At 36.3% G+C, this 17,500-nt stretch overlaps 1 protein-coding gene and 1 long non-coding RNA gene across 7 annotated transcripts in view; one reads left to right on the top strand and one right to left on the bottom strand.

The window, feature by feature from the left end:
• Positions 1-17,500, bottom strand: part of LOC141379954 (uncharacterized) — a 154,586-nt gene that overhangs the window by 26,033 nt on the left and 111,053 nt on the right. The window contains exon 4 of one of the 2 annotated variants that reach the window (XR_012397086.1): positions 4,143-6,015. The exons of the other annotated variant lie outside the window; for it this stretch is intronic. This is a non-coding gene — a long non-coding RNA (uncharacterized lncRNA). Of the gene's footprint in view, positions 1-4,142; positions 6,016-17,500 lie in introns of those variants that run through there. 2 annotated transcript variants of the gene reach the window in all.
• Positions 1-17,500, top strand: part of ntng2b (netrin g2b) — a 141,940-nt gene that overhangs the window by 16,011 nt on the left and 108,429 nt on the right. The window lies entirely within an intron of this gene.

Raw genomic sequence — 17,500 nt, 5'->3', positions numbered from 1 at the left:
CAGTAACGGCACACAAAGGCATATTTACCTTTGTGTATTACTCCACCCTCATACAAGCAGAGGACGCTCTATAGTTTGACAAATGTTCCTGCTGTTGGGCAACATAATGTACATTTAGGGCTATTTTAGTCGAGAATGTTTAAACACCGTGGTTACTCTGAAAATTTGGGGACTGACTTGAATGCGGAGAGAAAATGCTAACACACGCACAGTTGTACAGCTATCTTTATAGAGACTTCTCATAGCTGTAATGATGTTTCTACTGTACAGACTGTACATTCTCTCCATCAAACCCTAAACCAACCCTTACAGGAAACAATCTGCAGTTCTTTCATTTTCAAAATGCTTCATTTTGTCTGATTTATGAGCCTTTGTCATCATAGAGACCAAATAAAATGTCCCTACAAGGTCAAAAATGACTGGCATTGCTATACTTGTGGGAACATTTTGTTGGATATTTGGTCCCCACTATGTAGGGAATACAAGGTGCACCCACACTCACACACACACACACACACAAACTCTTGAGTGTGGGATTGTTGTGCTGGAGTCGCCGCTAATGGACTGGCCTCTGGAATGTTCCTCAGGTCGTCCCGAGCTCTTTAATATTGATGCGGCCCTTAATGGTGCCGCAAGCAGACATCCACAGCGCAGCCCAACATTTTCCTTTTACATTCGAGACATGACGGGGTCGGGCAGGCTGGAACAGTCAGCACTTTACAGCAGACGGGATCCTCCCTACCATCTCTCCTTCCAAGAAAATGACAAACGCAGATGACGGAGAAAAGCCGGCTGGAAAGCCACTGTTAACCTGACAGCTTGGTTAAAATTACAGAGAGCGCTTAACAATGTTTGAAATACAGACTGTGCCGTGAAACACACACACATTTTACTCTGCAGTCCAAAACAGAGCAGCTATTAAAACTAAAATGCAAAAATGTCTTGTTTAAATCTGAACAGATTTCTAGATATATTCATCAATGCATGACTGTTTATGTTCATTTACACATTATTAGCACTTTTTTAATGTTCAGAAACGTAAACGCATGTTCACAAGGAGGTAGCAAGACTATAAAAGCACTATTATTCATAAACAGCAACAACAAATAGGAAATTTAATAAACAAACAAACAAAGATATAAATAAATAATATATATTTTATTATTTTATTATAAGTAAAATATAAAAAATGCGTAAATGTAAAAATGTGTTTACATTTATTTAAATAATATTTAAAAAAATAATAATAATACTTTTTATTATTTTATAGCAACACTTTAATGTTCAGAAACCTAAAAATGATTAATCATAAACAATAATGAGAACAAAAATTACAATACTTTTTGGAAAATAAGTAAATAAATAAATAAAACAAAACATTTATTTTTGTATTTTTAGTTTTACTATGAGTAAAAAATTGCAAGTGTAAAATACACTACCTGATAAAAGTCTTGTCTATACAAGTTTTAGGACCACCAAATAATAACTTTACTTCTAGTTGATCAGTTGGTATCAGAAGGCAAAGGCCTCTAGATTACACTTATTTTACCACAATAAAATATGATCAGGCCTTGGTTATTCATGATTTCATTAGAACAGTAAGGTCTGACTTTGCTTAGACAAAAGTCTCATCACTGAACAGAAATAATGTCCAGTATAGAATATAAAGTCCTGCTGCAGTGGAGACAGAATGAATATTGTGTCTGACTCCATCATGAGCATCCATACATCTCTGCACTGACTTAAATCACTGATTAATAAAGTCATCTGGAATGGCAAAGAAAGCATTCTTGCAGGACTCAAAAAGTTCAGGTCTCTTGCAAGAGTTCATCAAGATTCTCTGGATTCATCTTCAATGCCTCCTCCATCTTTCCCCAGACATGCTCAATAATGTTCATGGTTGGTGACTGGGCTGGCCAATCCTGGAGCACCTTGACCTTCTTTGCTTTCAGGAGCTTTGATGTAGAGGCTGAAGTATGAGAAGGAGCGCTATCCTGCTGGAGATTTTGCCCTCTCCTGTGGTTTGTGATGTAACGGGCAGTCTTGATACCTCAGGCTGTTGATTTTGCCATCCACTCTGCAGATCTCTCACACACCCCCATACTGAATAGAACCCCAAACCATGATTTTTCCTTCACCAAACTTGACTGATTTCTGTAAGAATCTTGGGTCCATGCTGGTTCCAGTAGGTCTTCTGCAGTATGTTTGATGATTGGGATGCAGCTCAACAGATGATCCATCTGAAAAATCCACCTTCTGACACTTTTCCAAATGATCAACTAGAAGTCAAGTTATTATGTATATAACTTATGTTATAGTACTTTTGTCAGGTTGTGTAGTGTTTAATGTTCAGAAACATAAACACATGTCCACAAAGAGGTAGAAAGACTATGAAAACACTATTAGTCATAAAAAATAACAAAAACTTAAATATTTTTTGGTAAAATAAAAAATACAACTTTTATTTTTTGTTATTTTATTCTATTATGAAAAATAATAATAGAACGTAACGTAAATTAAAGTAAACGTCAAACAATCTAAAATAAACTTTTTATAAAAAGCCTTTGGCAATTTGGGAATGCCTGATATGAAAAAAACACCATCCAGTTAAATCAGTTCCAAAATAATAAAAGCCCCGACCTACATTTTTTTCCTCCCGTTTTCACATTATTTCACTAGGAAATAGGTCAGATAATAAGTTGCAAATGTTATTTCACGTTGACTGTAATCATCTTGCATCTCACAGCAGCTGCTCTTTTTCTAGTCTGTGCATGCATGTGTATATGTGTGTGTGTGTGTGTGTGTGTGTGTGTGTGTGTGTGTGTGTGTGTGTGTATGTGTGTGTGTGTCCCAGTTTGTACATGCTTCTACCCATCATCCAAAATTAACACTCACTGAGCTGCATGTGTGAGTAAAAATGGCCTTTGCAGAGTAAAGGCTTGTTCACACTAGATATGATCACTAGTTTATATATATATATATATATATATATATATATATATATATATATATATATATATATATATATATATATATATATATATATATATATATATAAAATGGCAGGAGAATTTTTAATGCTAAAGAGTACAGTCATTTAAAGGGACAGACAACAAAACAGCAGCACACTTACAATAAATAAAAAGTGATTGTGCATTGGTGTGGATGCTAATGTAGTTATTTTTAGTTACATTTTGATAAATGTTTTTGGTGTAAACATTATACACAAATGCTTGTAAATCAAACTGTACTGTATGTTGTTATTATTTACATACTTCTCATAGTATTATTTTATTTTAGCTAGTTCCTAAATAAATGTATATAAAAAAATACATTTAAACTTAATAGTAAACTCTGAATAAAAAAATAAGATAAAAACAGAATGTTTTAGAAAAAACAAACTCATTCATTTTTCTTAGTCACTTTATTAGGTACACCTTACTAGTACCGTGTTAGACGCCCTTTTGCCTTTAGAACTCCCTCAGAGATTTTGCTGGATCTTGACATGATAGCATCATGCAGTTTTCTGCTGCTGTAGCCCATCCGCCTCAAGGTTGGAGGTGTTGTGTGTTCAGAGATGCTCTTCTGCAGACCTCGGTTGTAACGAGTGCTTATTTGAGTTACTGTTGCCTTTCTATTAGCTGGAACCAGTCTGGCCATTCTCCTCTGACCTCTGGCATCAACAAGGCATTTGCGCCCACAGAACTGCCGCTCACTGGATATTTTCTCTTTTTAAGACCATTCTCTGGAAACCCTAGAGATAGTTGTGCTTGAAAATCCCAGTATATGAGCAGTTTCTGAAATACTCAGACCAGCCCGTCTGACACTAACAACCATGCCACGGTCGAAGTCACTTAAATCCCCTTTCTTCCCCTTTCTGATGCTCGGTTTGAACATCAGCAGATCATCTTGACCATGTCTACATGGCTAAATGCATGGAGTTTCTGCCATGTGATTGGCTGATTAGAAATTTGCATTAACGAGCAGTTGGACAGGTATACCTAATAAAGTGGCCGGTAAGGTGTATATAATACAGTACTATAAATATTATGTGGCTGAGATGCTAATCTGCTTAGTTTTGCACAGTGTATGATGCTGCACTATAATGTCCACAATAACGCAGGCAAAACATCGTAATATTTCCATTGTTGTAGTAACAAAAGGTTTATTTTTACACAATAAAATAATGCACTTTCATAGCAAGTAATAAATATTCCTCCCTAGTAAAGTCTCTCAGTTCTCTGGTAGATGCGACAGAAGTTTAAATTCGGAGCCTGTGGCACAGTTTGTTTTCCAGCGGTTTATTCTGAGTTGGTTCATATTATCTGGAAAGAAAAGTGAGAGTGAGAGAGAGAAAGAGAGAGAGAGAGATCCCTAATGATGGGGAATCACAGCTTAGTACAGCGGAAAAAAAAAGCAAGCACACACACATACACACGCACACACACTTTAAATAAGCATGCATACACCTCTAAAAGCACACAACCACAATGCACATGAAACAATATGTCATGTTAATGTGTGAACATATGTTGTGTGTGTGTTTGGAAGTTTAAAAAAAAACGTCCTACACAACTGTGCTCTCTGATTCGGAGGCACAAATGAGCCAATGCTATAAATAGAAATGAGAGAGAGAGGGAAGCGGGAAGTGAAGAAGAAAGAGGGGGAGGAAACAGGAAGAAGGGAGAAGAGATTTGACAGAAGATAGAAAACAATGAGACACTGCCTATGTTCAGAGCAGAATAACAACTCATTTGCTACTGAACATACTGTATACTGCCTGCTTTTATGCTGCTATTATGTCATTTTAAAAAGGTTTCGTTTTGTTAGTTTACATCTGTTTAAGATATATAAAACATTTCAATTTTCTCATAATATCGCAGAATATTGAATCCACATAATATTACGGCATCAGCTGATTTCTCACAATGTCTAAAATGCTTGCTTTACGATTCAGTCACTCTAAACCCAGCCTTCCTGTTCTCTGATTGGTCCATAGATGGACATTATGCAAATATATTACAAATCGATGAGTATAATTGACCAATATTATTTTAATGCAAAAAATATTGGAATATTAAGTGAAGATCATGTTTTATCATGACATTTAATCAATTTATAGTGTAAATATATCAGTAGTATGCATGTCTAACAATTTAATTAAAAAGAAAAGGGGTTTTCTCAGTATTTACACTTTTTTTTTTCACCTTACCAGATTTTCAAATAGTTGTATCTCATCTAAATATTGTCCTATTAACAAACTATGTTCAATGTCTTTCTAAACCCCACCTTCCTGTTCTCTGATTGATCCATAGATGGACATTATGCAAATCTATTATACACTACCTGATAAAAGTCTTGTCGCATATCCAAGTTTTAGGAACATCAAATAATAAGTTGACTTCTAGTTGATCATTTGGTGTCAGAAGTGGCTCATATGAAAGGCAAAGGCCTCTAGATTACGCTTATTTTACTAAAATAAGATATGATTATGTCTTGATTTTGAATGATTTCATTAGGACAGTATGGTGTGAATTTGCTTAGACAAAAGTCTCATCACTAAACAGAAATGATGTCCAGTATAGAATATAAAGTCATGCTGTAGTGGAGACAGAATGAGTATTGTGTCTGACTCCATCATGAGCTTGGAGGACTGCATCCATACATCTCTGCACTGACTCACATCACTGATTAATAAAGTCATCTGGAATGGCAAAGAAAGCGTTCTTGCAGGACTCAAGAAGTTCAGGACTCTTGCAAGAGTTTATCAAGATTCTTTGGCTTCATCTTTAATGCCTCCTCCATCTTTACCCAGGCATGCTCAGTAATGTTCATGGTTGGTGACTGTGCTGGCCAATCCTGGAGCACCTTGACCTTCTTTGCTTTCAGGAGCTTTGATGTAGAGGCTGAAGTATGAGAAGGAGCGCTATCCTGCTGGAGATTTTGCCCTCTCCTGTGGTTTGTGATGTAATGGGCAGCACAAATGTCTTGATACCTCAGGCTGTTGATGTTGCTCTGCGTAAAACATATGCTGTATAAGTTGGCGGTTCATTCCGCTGTGGCAACCCTAAATTAATAAAGGGACTAAGCCAAAAAGCAAATGAATAAATGTATGTAGCAAATTAATCCTCAGATACTTACACAATATACTTAAAGGTTCACTAAGCCCTCGAGTACTTATTTTTGAGATTTTAACAGATAAGTGTGTGTTGAGCATCAGTTAAGACAATGGTAGCTGTAATTGTGGGAAAAACTTGATAATTATGAGCTTTTGTTTACTAATTTCAAGCTTCAAGTTTTTAAATGATTTTTTGGGGGCGGATCAAAGTCGGCAAAGTAGCGCAAAACTGCAAGTGCAAAGATGATGCGTTGGTTTCTCATTATTATTCATAACAGAGTTCTTATCCTATGAGAAGAGCCGGCTTCTTAATTATTCATGACTGCATGTGCTTTCCGAAGGCAAGGCAGACCTGCCAGTGCCAAGCTGTGAGACACATTGCTGCTCATGAAGGCTCGTATGTGTTTGTTTCCATGATCCACAGGGTTTGTTGCATGTTTTCCCCCGCGATGCTGTCAAGGCCGATACAGCAAAGCTGTTTGTGTACAGCAAACATTTTTGTCGGGAGAGCAGTAAGAGAATTGGATAATGGCGGACGTTATCTTTTATCAGGAGTTCGTTCACATTTAGACACATCGCCGTGCTGCTGTGTTTTCCTAAATCCTCCAGATTACCAGCAGGGCTAATGGTAAAAATAGACAGGGCAAGAGACCTGCTGCACTGAGTCTGCATTCAGACCCGGGAATTGAGGGAGAAATCCTCATTTATAGTGTTTATGTTTATGAAATTACGAATACCAAATGTAGCAGGGCTTAAATTACTGTTTATTTCTTTGCATTTTAACTTTTTAAATTATTTCTTGCGTCTCCTCACGATTTGTCTCATTTTGTGAGCTGACTGACAACAGTTGTTCGCACCCCTCATTCTCCCCTGCTGGCCACGCCCACTCCTGCCTTTGCTCCACGCCTATTATGAAGCATCTTTTGAAAAAATTCTGAGGTGGACCTAAACCAAAAGTGGGGGGTGTCATGGCCCTTTAATTAAACTCACCCTGCAAGTAAAAAACCCGTAAGGCTTTGATTGACAGTCTGTAGAAGTACTCACATGATCAGAAAAAAATAAAAAACATTTCTAAATGGGTCCCATGTTACAGAAAAAGCACTAGAATTGCCATTTATTGAAAATCTACATTTCTTTCCAAGCTCATTGCATCTCACAACGTCTCAAAAGTCAGAGGAAATCTTTGTTTCATTAGTAAAAGAATAAAAAAAAATGCAAAATGCATTCGATAACCCTGCAACATTCAGAGGAAGTCCAAAAAATGCAACAAGAGGACACGGCTCAATGCGTATCTTTGTCATAGAAGAAAAACATAATTGATAACCAATTTCTAGTGCTTTTTACAATGTAGATTGTTTAAAAGTAGCTTAACACAGATGAAGAAAAAAAGAGTAAAAGCCATAACATTTAGTAAAAATCATGTTCCATATATTCATTTTGTAAGTTTACTCTAAGTAAATCGAAGCCTAATATATGATGAATAATATGCATTGCTAAGAACTTAATTTGGGGCAGTATTGTTGGTTTCCCCCATGTGGTATGAGTGAATTGGGTAAGCTAAATTGTCCGTAGTGTATGTGTGTGAATGAGTGTGTATGGATGTTTCCCAGTGATGGGTTGCAGCTGGAAGGGTATCCGCTGCGTAAAACATATGCTGGATAAGTTGGCGGTTCATTCCTCTGTGGCGACCCTTGATAAATAAAGGGACTAAGCCGAAAAGAAAATGAATTACTTAATTTGCATGTGGGCCAAATATTGTCCTATTACATCAATGGAAAGCTTATTTAGTCAGCCTTCAGATGATGCATACATCTCAATATCCAGAAATGAACCCTTATGAGTGGATTTGGGCTATAGGGTCACAAACGACCACATTACATGTACAGTAATATCAGAACAACCATAACTGCGCTCATTAAATAACAGGATGCCGTGTGTACTGTTGTGTTTTGAGTAGTCATTTGGGTATTCTGAGCATGAAGAAAATGTGCTTACTGTGCACACTATACATACTACATACTGCAAAAAGCAAGCATCAGTACAGAAGCAAAGGGAAAGATGGAAAGGACTAAGTGAAAGCAGCTTGAGATGGTCAGAGAAAGACAAAAGACAGCTGGCGGCTGCTTTAATAGGATAAATGTGTCACACGGATCGCAGGGATGTCAGAGCACAAGACTATACTGTTTTAGACGATACATCTTCATTCTCAAACTAAAGAAGCATGCTTAGAGACATAGAAAATGCTTAAGAACTTTGCAACTTGATTTTTAAAATGTTTTATGAAATATAAAGTCTTAGAAAAGACTTGGATGAATTATTAGTAGAATGATTAAAGACTTAGAAGAATTATTAGAATTTTTTTTTTCTTCAAAAATTTTTCCAATTTTGTTTAACAGATCCAGGAATTTTTCCAATATTTTCAAATATTTTTTCTTCTGGAGAAAGTCTTATGTGTTTTATTTCGGCTAGAATAAAAGCAGTTTTTTAAATTCATTTAAAAACTTTTAAGGTCAATATTATTAGCCCCCTTACGTATCATTTTTATTAAGTCTACAGAACAAACCACTGTTATACAATTGTAACGGGGAGACTGACACGGAGGGATCCATTATGCAGTATTTATTAGTCACACTTTCACTCAAACAATCAACACGCACAAAGGTGCGAACATACAACAATAACAGCAATAGAGATATTAGGGCTGGCGGCTGACAGACACAGAGTGATTTACCAGGCATGGGTCAGAGGCAGGCGGCGTGATTCAGAGTCCGTGTAACAGGCTTGGGTCGTGGGCAGGCAGCGAGTATCAGAGTCCGTGTAACAGGCTTAAGTCGTGGGCAGGCAGAAGGCAGAGCAGAGTCAGGAACGGGCTGGAGTAATACACAGGAGAGCAGGTTGGATAGAACGCTCAGTAATGCTGGCCGGGGCTAAACAAGACTTCGCAAAGACTGAGTGTTTGAGTGCGGCTTATAAAGGGTACGTGGGTCATTAGCGGGATAGAGTTCAGGTGTGCTGGATCAGTGTAAGTGGATGATGTAATGCTCAGAAGTCCGGAGATGGTGGCCTCTGCTGGCCAGCGAGGGGAGTGACTGGGACCGAGTCGGTGACAACAATAGCCCCTTTCACACATACAGACCTTTCCGGAAAATTACCGATTTCCCCTAAAGGTCTGTATGTGTGAACAGGCCCTTTTTGAAAATACCGGTAAATTCGTTCCGGCTGTTTTCCAGAAAAAGAAGTTGTAACATTACCGTTAATTTGCCGGAATGCTGCGCTGTGTGAACGCAGTAGGAATATTTCTAGAACGCGCTGACGTGAGATATCTACTTTAGCTAATCAGAACAGTACAGGTCAGTACCTGGATGGGAGAGCACATGGGAAAGCTAGGTTGCTGCCGGAAGTGGTGTTAGTGAGACCAGCAGGGGGCGCTCAATCTGCGGTCTGTGTGGGTCCTAATGCCCCAGTATAGTGACGGGGACTCTATACTGCTCAGTGAGTGCCGTCTTTCGGATAAAAAATGTTAAACCAAGGTCCTGACTCGTTAAAAATCCCAAGTTTACCCACTAGCTTCTGTCCATCATGGCCTCCCAACCATTCCCAAATCATAATTTGCCTTATCACTCTGTCTCATCTCCACCAATCAGCTGGTGTATGGTGTGTGGTGTGCGGTCTGGCGCAAAATGGCTGCCTTGCACAATGGTGGTGGATGAGGAGGATCCAGAAAAAGCGCTATATAAATATAAGGAATTATTATTAATATTTAGTATTACTTTATAAACTAAAATGTGTTTGTTACTTGTAATTGTTACTACACCATTTTTGTCAGTGTACAAGAGAGAGGATCTAAAAATGCTTAACCATGGTAAAAATCAATGCAATACAGTGCCTCAAGGAGCAACATGAAACAAAACCCCAACACTTAATACACAAACATCAAAATAATCAATGGTTTTCCTTCACAGCGTTATTTATAAGAATGCAAAATAGCCTTCTTTGAGAATACTATAAGAGTATGAAGTTTCTGATTAATATCTACTAAAAACGCATCGATTATGAAGATGCACAATATTACTAGATCCGCTTATGTTAATCGCCTCAATACTAATGTGCAGAACTTACAAAGAAAGTTTCCAAGAATTTGACCTCACAGTTTTTCTTTTGGAAAAGATGAATGTGTTTGCAAGTCCTGTCCGACGCTCCAGAACTTTTATTAAAGAACGGCCTTTTAGGTTTTGCCATCTTGAGGATTTTGTGATGAAATGTGGTTGCACTGGATTTTCTTCTGGCTGTATTTACACTTAATCATGACGCACACCTGTGCTGAAACACCAGGTGAGCATCTCTGTTAGCACTTCTGCTTGCTTCTTTATTAAAATCAGACAGCTATATGCTGTATATTTCTAGATATGACATAGCAAACTGCACTGCAAAAATAGTAGTGCTACATGTGGAGAAAGAGTTCATAACAAATGGATTCAATTGATTATATACTGTACACAGTTTTTATAGTCACTTGTAATTCATAAATCATGAAGTCATGCAGATTCATTAGTTTGTGAGCCAGCCTTCGTGAGTGATTCATTAGAAGAATCGGCTCAAGCAAGCGATTTCTTTCTAAAGAATCAAATTCAATATGTATTTGTCATTTATAACTCATGTTGATTCAGTAGTTTTTGTGCTTCGTCAAAAGAATCAGCTAAGAGTCATTTATTAATTAGGAATCAAATTATTGGAATCATTAAACTGAGTCATGTGGATTCAGCAGTTTTTTGTGTTCATGAGTGATTCATTAGAAGATTTATCTAAAGAGAGTCAGTTGTTGATCGAACCATCAATATACAGCCTGTCAAGTCATTATTTAATATTCAGTATATTATTTTATGAATAAAATTTAAAAATTATAGAAGTAAGTTTATGAGACCCAATGAGTGATTAAATCAAAGAATCATCTCAAGTGAGTCATTGGATCTTAATCAATATAAAGACATGCCATTCTTTCAAACTGAGTCATATTAATTCAGTGTTTTATATAAAAGAGTTTGTATGATTCATAATGATTCATTTTAGTTTTTGGAGTTAAGAATCACTTGTAATTCATAAGTCATACCGATTCATTAGTTTCTGAGTTTATGAGCCTTGGTAAGTGATTCATTGGAAGAATCAGTTCAAACATATATAATTTCTTCCTACAGGATCAAATTCAATACATATTTTTCATTTATAACTGAGTCATGTTGATTCAGTGGTTTTTGTGAGTCTTAAAAAGTGACTCATTAAAAGATCAGTCCAAGAGAGTCATTTGTTAATTAAGAATCAAATTAAGACATTTATGAAATCATTTACCTGAGTCATGTTGATTCAGCAGTTTACAAGTGTTCATGAGTGATTGATTAGAAGATTCATCTAAAGAGAGTCAGTTGTTGGATAAACCATCAGTATGAATACTTTTAATGTCGTTATTTAGTACTGAGTCATGTTCATTCAGTAGTTTATATACAGTAAGTGACTTTTTCTAGACTTCATGAGTGATCCAATCAAAAAATCAGCTCAAGAGAGTCATTTGATCTTAAGCAATATAAAGACATGCCATTATTTCAAACTGTCATACTGATTCAGTCCGTTATATAAAAGAGTTTGTGAGTCTGCATGATTGATTCATTGACTCAGTCTTCACAAGTGACTCATTAAAAGAATCAGCCCAAGAGAATCCTTTGTTAATAAATAATCTAATTTAGACATTTATGGAATCGTCAAACCAAGGCATGTTGATTCAGCAGTTTCTATAAGTTTATGAGTGTTCATGAGTGATTTATTAGAAGATTCATCTAAAGAGTTGTTGATTAAAACATCAGTATGTATACTTTTAATGTCATTATTTAATACTGAGTTATGTTGAATTAGTAGTTTGTTTACAGTTAGTGACTTTGTGAGACCTTATGAGTGATTCAATCAAAGAATCAGCTCAAGAGAATCATTTATTAACATAAACACATGCTATAATTTCAGAATCATATTGATTTAGTGCTTTATATAAAAGAGTTTGGGGCGAGGCAGTGGTGCAGTAGCTAGTGCTGTCGCCTCACGGCAAGAAGGTCGCTGGTTCAAACCTCGGCTCAGTTGGTGTTTCTGTGTGGAGTTTGTATGTTCTCACCTTCCTCCGGGTGCTCCGGTTTTCCCCACAGTCCAAAGACATGCGGTACAGGTGAATTGGGTAGGCTAAAATTGTCCATAGTGTATGTGTGTGTGTGTGTGTGTGTGTGTGTGTGTGTGTTTCCCAGAAATGGGTTGCGACTGGAAGGGCATCCGCTGCGTAAAAATGTGCTGGATAAGTTGGCAGTTCATTCTGTCATCTGTGGTGACCCCGGATTAATAAAGGGACTAAGCCGACAAGAAAATGAATGAATGAATGAATGAATAAAAGAGTTTGTAAATCAACATGATTGATTCATTGATTCAAATTCAATGCATATTTTTCATTGATAACTTAGTCATGTTGATTCAGTAGCTTTTGTGAGAGTAAGTCTGCAAAAGTGACTCATTATAAGAATCAGCGAGTCATTAATTAATTAAGAATCAAATGAAGATGTTAATCGAATCATTAAACTGAGTTATGTGAGCGTTCATGAGTGATTCATTAGATGATTCATCTAAAGAGAGTCAGTTGTTCATTATAATATCAGTAAAAATACTTTTCAAGTCATTATTCAATACTCAGTTATGGTGAATCAATTCTGTATGTGAGTTTGTGAGACTTGTGTGATTCAATTGAAGAATCAGCTCAAGAGAGTCATTTGTTCTTAATGTAGACATGCTATTATTTTTAAACCGAGTCATGCTGATTCAGTACTTTTTTATAAAAAAAAAAGGCTTGTAAATCAACATGATTGATTCATTCGTGTGTAGTTTTTTGGAGCTAATAATCGCTAATAATTCATAAGTCTTACAGATTCGTTCTGAGTTTGTGAGACACCGTGAGTGATTCAATCAAAGAATCAGCTCAAAAGAATAATTTGTTCTTGATCATCTTAACCAATATAAAGACATGCCATTTTTTAAACTGAGTCACATTGATTCAGTCCTTTAGATAAAAAGAGTTTGTGCATGATTGATTCATTAGAAGAATCATATCAAGAGTCATTTGTAAATAAAGACTTAAACATTCACTGTGTCATTGTTTTAGTCTGCAAACTAATTTGCAGCTTAGCCACGTTTTTACATTTGCTGTAATAAAGTTTCAACAATCCATGGAACATTTTAAGTAAAGAAATCATCAGATGCATTCGCCTTAAAGGTTTATTACAAATCCTAGTAAGCTACTTTTTTAGAAATCATAACCCGCGAGTGCAACCCTTGCATATCTGTTTATTAAATATTTGGTCTAAATGAATAATTTGATTATGCTTCCAGCCATCAATAACCCTGCAGTGCTGTCAGCTCCGTTTAACACATCTGATCTCCCAAAAAGCAGAGAAAACACAAAAAAGTCTGCTGAAAATCCATCTGGGGCTGCGATGGGGATCCAGCTCAGGCAAGATGCTGCTTTAGAGGGAAGCTGCCTATGTTGACTATAGTCAGCGAGAACAGACTAGGCTTTGCAACAGACGTACACTTCTGAGTGTATTCCTCAGAGTGTTGTATTCTTAGTGATGTTCTCGTAAACCAAATGGAGCTCACATTGTGTTCTCAGTTTCTTAAAGACCGCTATAACTCACACACACACACACACACACACACACACACACACACACACACACACACACACAGCTACAGCTACAGCTACAGTAAGAAGGTCTAAAGGTGTATAAATCCACAGAGACACAAAGAGAGACAGATTAACCGATTTTACTACTATGGTACTGTATAAGGTAAAGTTCCAGTTTAACAGTGATGTAATGTCCCAGTTGGTTGGTTTAACAGGCTGCTATATGGACGCCGTGACAGGGATCTAGCTCCATGCTGATTGTTGTCGCAGCGACGGGATTCCAGCGCGGATAATTGCTCTAGGAGCTTAGTGATGTGGGCCACCTGCCGGAACAGTTGGCCACGTATGTGTGTGTGTGTGTGTGTGTGTGTGTTTATGTGGGGCAGGAGGATGGGATTGTCTGGAAAGCGTATACATGCTAGTTTTGCATCTTTTGCCACATGCATTTTTGGGCCAAGTTCATCCACAGACAAGATTATTTATACGCTGTTAATGATGTTTTGAAAATTACACAGTATTTAAGTGTAATATATAATAACTGTATTTTATTGCTGGACAGTTATGTGGTATGTTACTGTATTTTAAAATTGCATTGTGTATAGATATACCGTGTAAGTACACCCCTCACAAATCACTCTTTTAAACTCATATTTTTAATGGGATGTTTTGCAGTAATATATTTGAGCATATACATTGGATTAGTCAGCTCTGAATCCAAATCTGGAGCTTATCTAACAAAATAACTTCTGATTAGGGTCCAAAAACTAGAACACTAAAATGTATATGTTATAGAAAAAATATTAAATAAAAATTTTAAAAAGAAGAAAAATTAAGAAAAGCAAAAAAAAATAAAATAAATAAATATATGAATGAATAAATAAGTTTTTAAAAATGAAAGATTAAGTTGAAATTTTGTAGGCTGCGATTTTATTTTATTTTTTACAATATTTTGTTTGAATTTAATGGTATTGTTGTATATTCTAGCATTGTTATTTCACTACAGCACCCAGAATGCATTGTGATGTTAACCGGAAATGCCTGTTGTTGTAGTTGTCATCTGATAGAGCGAAGTAAAAATGGAGAGCAGTAAAGCAGTCTGTGTGTCATCTTATTCTTTATGCAACGTTTATTATCCACACGGATATAATAGGTATTATCTTTCAATTTCTAAATATGTTTGGTGACCAAAATATATTTTTAATAAATATATACGTTTAATAAATCTGTTTTGTTTAAATGCACCAAAAGTTATGACCAATATTCACTGAGAAATTGATAAAAATATTAATTTTTAAAATTGGGTGTACTTAATTATGCTGAGCACTGTACAAGTGTAAATGCATATAGAGCAAGATTAATGATGCTGTAATGTAAACACAGTATTCTTGCTGTAATTGATTTACCATAAGTAGTAGTAGTAGTAAACTTTATTGTTCTTGACAAGAAAAGTGTTACAGGCAACACCATACTGCTGCAGACATTCTAAAAAAACAATACAAAACACAGTAATTACAATAATTATAATGCTAATAAAGAAAGTTACTGTAGATTCTACAGGTAATTGTTAACAGTGTAATGTTCAATAATATTAAACTTGAATATAATTATTTTCAAAATAATATTCGTTTCATAATTATAATAATATTCAATGATGTTCAACTTGAAAATGAGTAATTCCAGCATTATGGATGTGACATTTGCAGTAAAACTCAAAACATTTGCATAAACAGTATACTGTACGTTAACAATATATTGAAACTTTTGTATATATTTTCCAGAACAACTGACCACAGAGTTAAGGTGCCAAAAAATATCAATCTGTAAACATGTTTTGTACTTTAAATGTGGAAAGTAAACATGCGTTATGGATGTGACAAAAAAAAGGTTGCGGGTTTACAGAATACAACATACTTTGTAGAAAATCTGTGAACTAAACACAACCCAAAAGAAACAATGATAATCAAAAGGATAAGAGTCGGCTCTCTATAAAACAAAAATGATTTTATTTTATTAAATATTTTCACATTTATGAGGAAAAAGTGCTGTAATGGATGTGACATCTCTCTGTTATGGATGTGACCGAATTTAAATTGCAACTTGTGTGACTTTAGTAAATCAATTAGAATAATTTGAAAACATTTAAAGATGCATTGTTGAGTATTTCTAAAGTACTGCAAAATACTTGCTCACCTAAAAACGGTTTCTGTATTTTGGTCAAAACGTTTCTTTTTTCATGGCAAGGTTGATATTTGCACGGAATTGCTCATATAAGTCTTTTATTAATATTAAAATAGTGTTTAGAAACCTAATTATGCACTGTTCAAAATGCCTCTAAATGAAGATTTTGAAAAATTACGAATTGTGTGTGGACAGTAAAATCACATAAAACTGCATACACACATGCAAAGAAGACTGGATACACAGAGCACATTCTGTTCAGGCACGCTGAACCTTGCTAAAACAAGCATGCAAACATGTGCGACTATATACACATTATATATACACATTTGCAGCATATATATATATATATATATATATATATATATATATATATATATATATATATATATATATATATATGCACATGTATTATATCAACAAATACAAGCATATAAACTCACTGGCCACTTTATTAGGTACATCTAGTACAGGGGTTGGCCCCCTTTTTGCCTTCAGAACTGCCTAAATGCTTTATGGCATAGATTCAACAAGCTACTGGAAATATTCCTCAGAGATTTTGCTTCATATTGACATGATAGCATCACGCAGTTGCTGCAGATTTGTTGGCTGCACATACATGATGCAAATCATTGTCATGTTTAAGGAACCAGTCTGAGATGATTAACACTTTATGACATGGTGCGTTATCCTGCAAGAAGTAGCCATCAGAAGATGAGCACACTGTGGTCCTAAAGGGATGGTCAGCAACAATACTCAGGTAGGCTGTGGCGTTGACACAATGCTCACTTGGTTCTAATTCGCCCAAAGTGTGTCAAGAAAATATCAAGATACAAGGCAGGATGGGTCCATGCTTTCATGTTGTTGATGACAAATTCTGACTCGACCATCTGAATGTGGCAGCAGAAATCGACACTCATCAGACCAAGCGATGTTTTTTCAATCTTCTATCGCCCAATTTTGGTGAGCCTTTGTGAATTATAGCCTCAGTTTCCAGTTCTTAGTGGACAGGAGTGGCACCCGGTGTGGTCTTCTGCTGCTGTAGCCCATCTTCCTCAAGGTTGGACGTTCTTCTGCAGACCTCATTTGCAGTGACTGTTTATTTGAGTTACTGTTGCCTTTCTATTAGCTGGAACCAGTCTGGCCATTCTCCTCTGACTTCTGGCATCAACAAGGCATTTGTGCCCACAGAACTGCCGCTCACTGGATATTTTCTCTTTTTCAGGCCATCCTCTGTAAACCCTAGACATGGATATGCTTGAAAATCCCAGTAGATCAGCAGTTTCTGAAATACTCATACCAGCCCGTCTGGCACCAACAACCATGCCATGTTCACCCCCTACCCACCCCTCTTTTCTTTACTCACCGATCGCTAGTGTGGCCTGAGCTTCACTAACTGTCCTGTACAATAATACTGTCCCAGTCCGCCCCTGCTAACAAGTTAAACAATCTAGTTTAACAAACCGATCACAAACTATCCATCTATAGGATGATTAACCATC

This window comes from Danio rerio, chromosome 21 (genome assembly GCF_049306965.1).
Source record: "Danio rerio strain Tuebingen ecotype United States chromosome 21, GRCz12tu, whole genome shotgun sequence".
Classification (NCBI taxonomy): domain Eukaryota; kingdom Metazoa; phylum Chordata; class Actinopteri; order Cypriniformes; family Danionidae; genus Danio; species Danio rerio.
This window is presented reverse-complemented; position numbering and strand designations above follow the sequence as displayed.